Below are 6,075 nucleotides of genomic sequence, written 5' to 3'. Positions count from 1 at the left end.
GGCAAGCGATAGAGAAAAAAACTCGTGATCGAAACGAAAAAAAAAGTTTTTGTGTGCATCGAACACTTCTTCTTCATTATTTAGTTAACACAAGCGATAGAAGGAAATTTTCGACGATAATCCAAACAACTAGAAACTTGAATGTATTGTACGGGTAGCAATTAAATTGAAAATTCACTTTTTTACTCCCGCAATAATAAAAAATGTGTGCTTGATCTGAAACTGGCAGGCACGAATTATTTCGTTTCAAACTGAACAAATTGAACAACGACGAAAAAACAAAATGGCGGCAAATAAAACCAATGAACGAACTGAAAATCTATAATATGGCTAAGCCACAAAAGTACAGTTTAATCAATACCAACACGAACTCATGCCGCGCGAATTAAGAGAAAAAGCGTATTTTATTTTCTTCCGAATGATATTTTCTTCTTTCTTTTCATCATTTATTTCTCTTTTTTTCTCTCGTTGAAACAAATTATAGGCCGATTTTATGTCTCATTAGAACAGCGATGATATCCGTTCGTTTAACACAAACAAAATGCATTGGCCAGAAAAACTGGACAATAGCAACACAACATATCGCGAAAAAGAAAACTAAATCAAAATTTAGAAAATTTATCACTTTTTTGTCAAAAAAAAACAATACAAACTGTTGAACTTACTGTTCATTATCGGAAGACGATTTTTTTTCTCTTGTTCTTTCGTCAACTGCACAACACGTTATGCTGACGCGACTTCTTTTCAGTGGCGGCGTCCATCTTGTTTTCCAACACATTTGCATGTTTTGGCAAATATAGATGAACATGAACACCGCTGAAAAGGCGCGAGGAGCTGGACTTGATCTTAGTTTGAAAGAGATGACACGTATCGAAAGTGAAAACCAGGCGAATGCACACACACAAGCGAAACGCCACACGCCAGGTATGTCGAACCACCTTACAACCACTTGCTCTCTCGTTTTTTGCCAAACCGTTAGACCGCACAGCCATTGTGATTTGGTCGCTAGCACGCCGCTGCATACGACTTATTCGAGACAAGAAAATTACAGCAATGATGTGGTGTGGTGTGGTGTGGTGTGATTTTTGTGATGCAAGGCATTTTGTTGCTGTCATGGCTGCTTTGTTGCTGATTTTCAATCTGCCACATTTAAACCGAGTGTGTGTTTTTTGTGTGTGGTTGTATTGGAAAAGAAGCACATAACGTTTTAGAAGAATTTTTGTGCGAATTTTTGGCGGAAAATGGGACGGAGTATGCGACAATTAAGAAATAGTTTGGCCATTGATACGTTTGTCAATTACACTTGGCTAAATGGAAACGTTTCTTGTTTTTTTACTTTTCTGATTTTTGCTGCCAAAAATGATGATTGCATTAAATGCAAAAATCCATTGCAATGCTGTGCCTTTCGCCAGCGCATTTGTTCGTTGCGAAGGCAAATGAAACCATACGCGCAAATTAGCGCCGAACAAACACAAAACTAGAACATTCAACTCAGCGTTTGTCAGTTGTTTGTCAGTTCTTTTTTTCATTCGGATCAAGCCACGTATGTGTAAGCCGATTTATTCATTGCCGAAAAAATTGCGTACATACAATTGAAATCTTTTTTTATTCAGCCGATTGACCATAAATTTGGCGATTTGGAAACCCAAACCTAAACACAAATAGAACACTATGAATATGAGAAGAATAATTTGTTACAAGCTATTTGAGCATGGAGCGAATGCAATTGTTTCCAAGCTCACAAGGAAGTTTGCAAATATAATTGATGGTTTTTTTTTCAATTCGCTCCACTTGGTGCTCCGTTCACCATGCACACACAAATATTAGAGACAAAAAATTCATGAATCCAAATCGTCGACACGAAAACACACAACATATTTGGTCATGTGAACATTAAGGATTACAACATTTACACCCGTTCGACTGAACATATTTTGACACTCGAAAAATAAAATGCATAACACAATATTATGATTGAAAAACGCGCAATTATTCCTGTTGTTTCACTTCCATTAACCTATTTTCGGATTTATTTATTATGTTTTGTTTTTCTTGTCATCAAAGTTTAAAAGAAAGTGTTCCGTTTAATGTCGTCATGTCGTCGAATCAAATAAAATTCAAGACGTTTTATTTGCGTTGTCCAAACTTAATGGAAATGCGCGTCGTTTCTCCGTAAAAGATAAGCCACAACAAATGATACAAATTTTGGCGTTCGTGTGTATTTCATAAAATAAATTGAATGATTTCTCAATTTCATTTGACCATCATCCAAACAATGGGTCAACTGCCGTGATCGTTCGAAGATCAATCATTTACTTGAGATTTTAAATTACAGAAAGAAATAATTCACATACGCCTATTTATTGGAACCACTGAATTCATCGGTGTATTTGGTTCCCATTGTTTCAGATTAGATTATTCACTTTGTTCTTGCATTAGAAATCCATGTTTAAGAAGAACGGTTTGGGAGGTAATCGAGAAAAAACAATGTGCAATGTGCATATTTATTCTTCTTCCATTTCTTTTTCTTGTCTACCGATTGGCTCACTATCGCTTTGCTTTGAAAGAATATGTTTTGTCAATCAGATCGGATTGAAAGAACAACGATTTATGTGTGTGAGTGTCTTCAATTATTACGCCCGAACGAAAATAAAACAAACAAGCAAAGTAATTTTTCTCGTACACACTAAGGAGTTTCTGATTAAACCGAGACAGAACCGATTTTAGGCATCATTCGAATATCGGATGGTATTATTTATTTAAGAGCGATACTTATAAATAAGTGCCTGATGATTCATGCATTTTGATTTTATTGGATGCTTTCAAATGAAATTCAGTGTATTTGCTTATATATCGAAAAATACTGGCGATACTAAAGGAAATGTGAGCCGAGTGAGCATTGTTTGGAACCAGACTAAACAAATAAACAATTAGAAAAATACCGTCCGTCCGGGGACTTATATCGCTGGGCCAACATAATAACGTTCATTGTAACTTTTGATGAAACGCAGTTTTTTCGCCGAAGCGCTTGAAATCGAACACACACTCTCTCACTCAATAATAACTGGAAACACAAGAGATAGTTCCAAAGATTCTTTTTGATGATGTCATCAGAAAAACAATCGATATGAAAAAGTGAATTTCCTTCTTTGTTCATATCTGTACTCTCGATGTGTCGCGCAATTTTGTTCTTATTCTTTTTCTTCGTCGCGAGCGCAACTAATGCAAATGTGATCGAAAAACTATACAGACTGCCGGCTCTTTTGTTCTTATAGAATAAGAAGTCCGAGCACAACGTCACAAGCGTAACGAATTCTCTTTTTCATCGAAAATATTTCGAAAATCCCAAACGAATGGACGGACGGACGAAAGTCAATTCGTTTGTTCATTCAGCACACACAAAATGTACACATTTTTTGCTCGTTCATCGCGTTGGTTGCAACAGAAAATGTACTTAGGCTTAAAATTTTGATTGATAAGAAATCGTTATTTTCTATTTTCAACGGCATTTGGCACATTATTTGTTGATTTTTTGTTGTATGCTAAATCATGTATCGAAAAAAAACATCCATTTGAAGCTAAAAGCGATTATAACCAAAAATAAATCACGACGGTGGTATTCGTATTTTTTTCTCATTCGATTTGAAAAAACCTCAACTTTGTTGAAAAACCTGAACTTTATTTTTGTCCAAAGATATATACATTTTTCCGATTTTCAAATGAAGGCGCGTTCAAGCTAAACCAATTATGAACGTATCGACGTTTTTCTACGTGCCGTACTAAGTATCAGTGAAAAAAAACACAACACTGCACTTTGTTTTATTCTTTGGAAAAATCTCTAAATAAAATTCTAAAAAAAAGAGAAAAAAAAAACAAACTCACTGTTCATTTTAGCCTAGACAAAATTCACTTTTTGCGAGAACAGATTTTTTTTCGTCGTGTCCTTTATGCGCGTATGCAACTTACAATATGCCAGATGATTTTTTCTCACAACGCCGAATAAGACGACTTGTTATTATATGTGTGACAAATTGAGCTGTGGTTGTGTGACGTTTCCTCGGTTCTGTAACGTTTTGCTTTTTTGTGTGTTAGTCACAAGCGAAGCGGCAAACGCCGATGGTTCTTGATACTGTATGCTCTCTTCTTCATGCATTAGGTCAAGCGACTCTTTCTCTTTCTTATCAACGATATCAACGGTAGGAAAGAGTTGCCTTGACCTATCGTATGAAAAAGAGGGCATACTGTATCAAGAACCATCGGCGTTTGCCGCTGCACTTGTGACGGGCTTACACGCACACATCCAAATGCTACAGAACTGAGAAATTATGGCACCACCACACAAACACATCTTAATATGCCTGTGGATTATTGAACAGTTAGTGCGGCAGCTACGCCAACTGATGGTTCATTTAATCGAGCGCATGTCGTAGCGGCTTTTGTTGTTGCTGTTTTTGCTTAGATCTCGAGAGAGATTGTATGTGCTTTGTTTATGAAATCACACAGACATAATTTAAGATGTTCGCGCGCGTTGACATAATACTGTCAAAGTGAGTTTTAAGCGCGTGTAAACAAACGTTTAAACAAGGCCGGAGAACAAAAAAGACTCTCTAGAATGTGTTTTCGGTTTGTTCCTTGTGCATGCCCGCGATTTATTCTCTCAGCTTCTATGTGCACAGTATGATTGTGTACACTTTGCTTGCTGTTGTTTCTGCTTTTTTGCGCATTCGGTTGCGGCAATTTCCCGTTGCTTCAAATTGTCTTTCACCTTATGCTCTTTTTCAAATATTTTGTGCGTGTTCTTATCGTCGTGCCGAGTGAGAGCTAGTCTCATGCAGTCGGCGCTACACTCCAACCGAAAATACAAACAAATATCAAAACAACACACGCACAATTACCTATTTAAGATAGGTTTGGCGCCAATTTTTTTCTTCTCGGATTGGTCAGTTTTTCTGCTGCTGCACATAAATACACCAATCATTACCACCGATTTACAATGACGCAGAAAAATTTCACTTTGATGCCATTTGGCTCGCTCGAAGAAGAGATTTTCGCAATCATCAGTCGTATTTGGAGTAGCTGTGTACCACATCATACATTGTACGATTTTTATACAGAATCTCTTTGGAATCTTCTGGATTTTTCTCGTCAGTGGTCATTTCGAATAGGTACATTTTTCATGAACATTCCTTTTTTTTCTTATGTAACCTATTGTTTCCATGGTTATTCGGCATTTTGTTCGTTTATCCTGTTGCGCGCCATTTTGAAGTTTTTTTTTTCTACGATTTCAATGACATTTTTATTTAGCGTTCGATAAACAAATTGACGCACCAAAAAGTACAAATTTTTTGTTTGGTAATCGTATGTGATAAAAAGAAGTGTCTAATAATAATTAGAATAGATTCCAATCGGTTGGAAGTGTGTATACAATCGACACAATCAATATAAGGAGATCGTGACTACTTGACTCAAATGATTGAACAACATTTTGTTCGTCCGTTTAGGATTTTGCGTGAAAAAGCGTTCATTGAAAACAACTGTTGATAAGCTATTATCACTTATTTTTCGACGGCGAATTCATTTCTGTACTGTTTTATACAAATTTTTGTAATTTTTGCTACGAAAAATCCTTAACGGTGGAACAAAATTAATTGATCTATCCCAAATAAAATCACATAAGGACGGACGGACGGGCAAAAATCCGTCCTCTTGAAACTTTTAAGAATGACACGTTCTTTCCTATTCATTGATGAATGTGTATTAATGGACATCGAAAAAATAAAAAAGACTTGAGACAAAAATTGTGAACTTAATCCTAAAACTTACCTCTACGTCAATTTCTGCCAGCCGCTCAATGTCTCAATGTTTTCTTCCGCAATTCACATAATGTTTCCAACACAAACATAACTAAACCCCACTTTATAACATATGATTATAGTTATTTCTACTTTCACTTCTTTGCCATAAAAATATTTGGCAATTCAATAGCTATATAATTTATATTTAAAGGTATCAGTACACGAGTCAGTACTGACTTGCGATGACAAATAAGCCCCTCGTCGATACACATCGACGGAA

The sequence above is a fragment of the Sitodiplosis mosellana genome, unplaced genomic scaffold (genome assembly GCF_009176505.1).
Source record: "Sitodiplosis mosellana isolate CC-2019 unplaced genomic scaffold, AAFC_SMos_1.0 Smas_scaffold_6079, whole genome shotgun sequence".
Taxonomy (NCBI): Eukaryota; Metazoa; Arthropoda; class Insecta; order Diptera; family Cecidomyiidae; genus Sitodiplosis; species Sitodiplosis mosellana.
Note: the sequence above shows the minus strand (reverse complement) of the source record.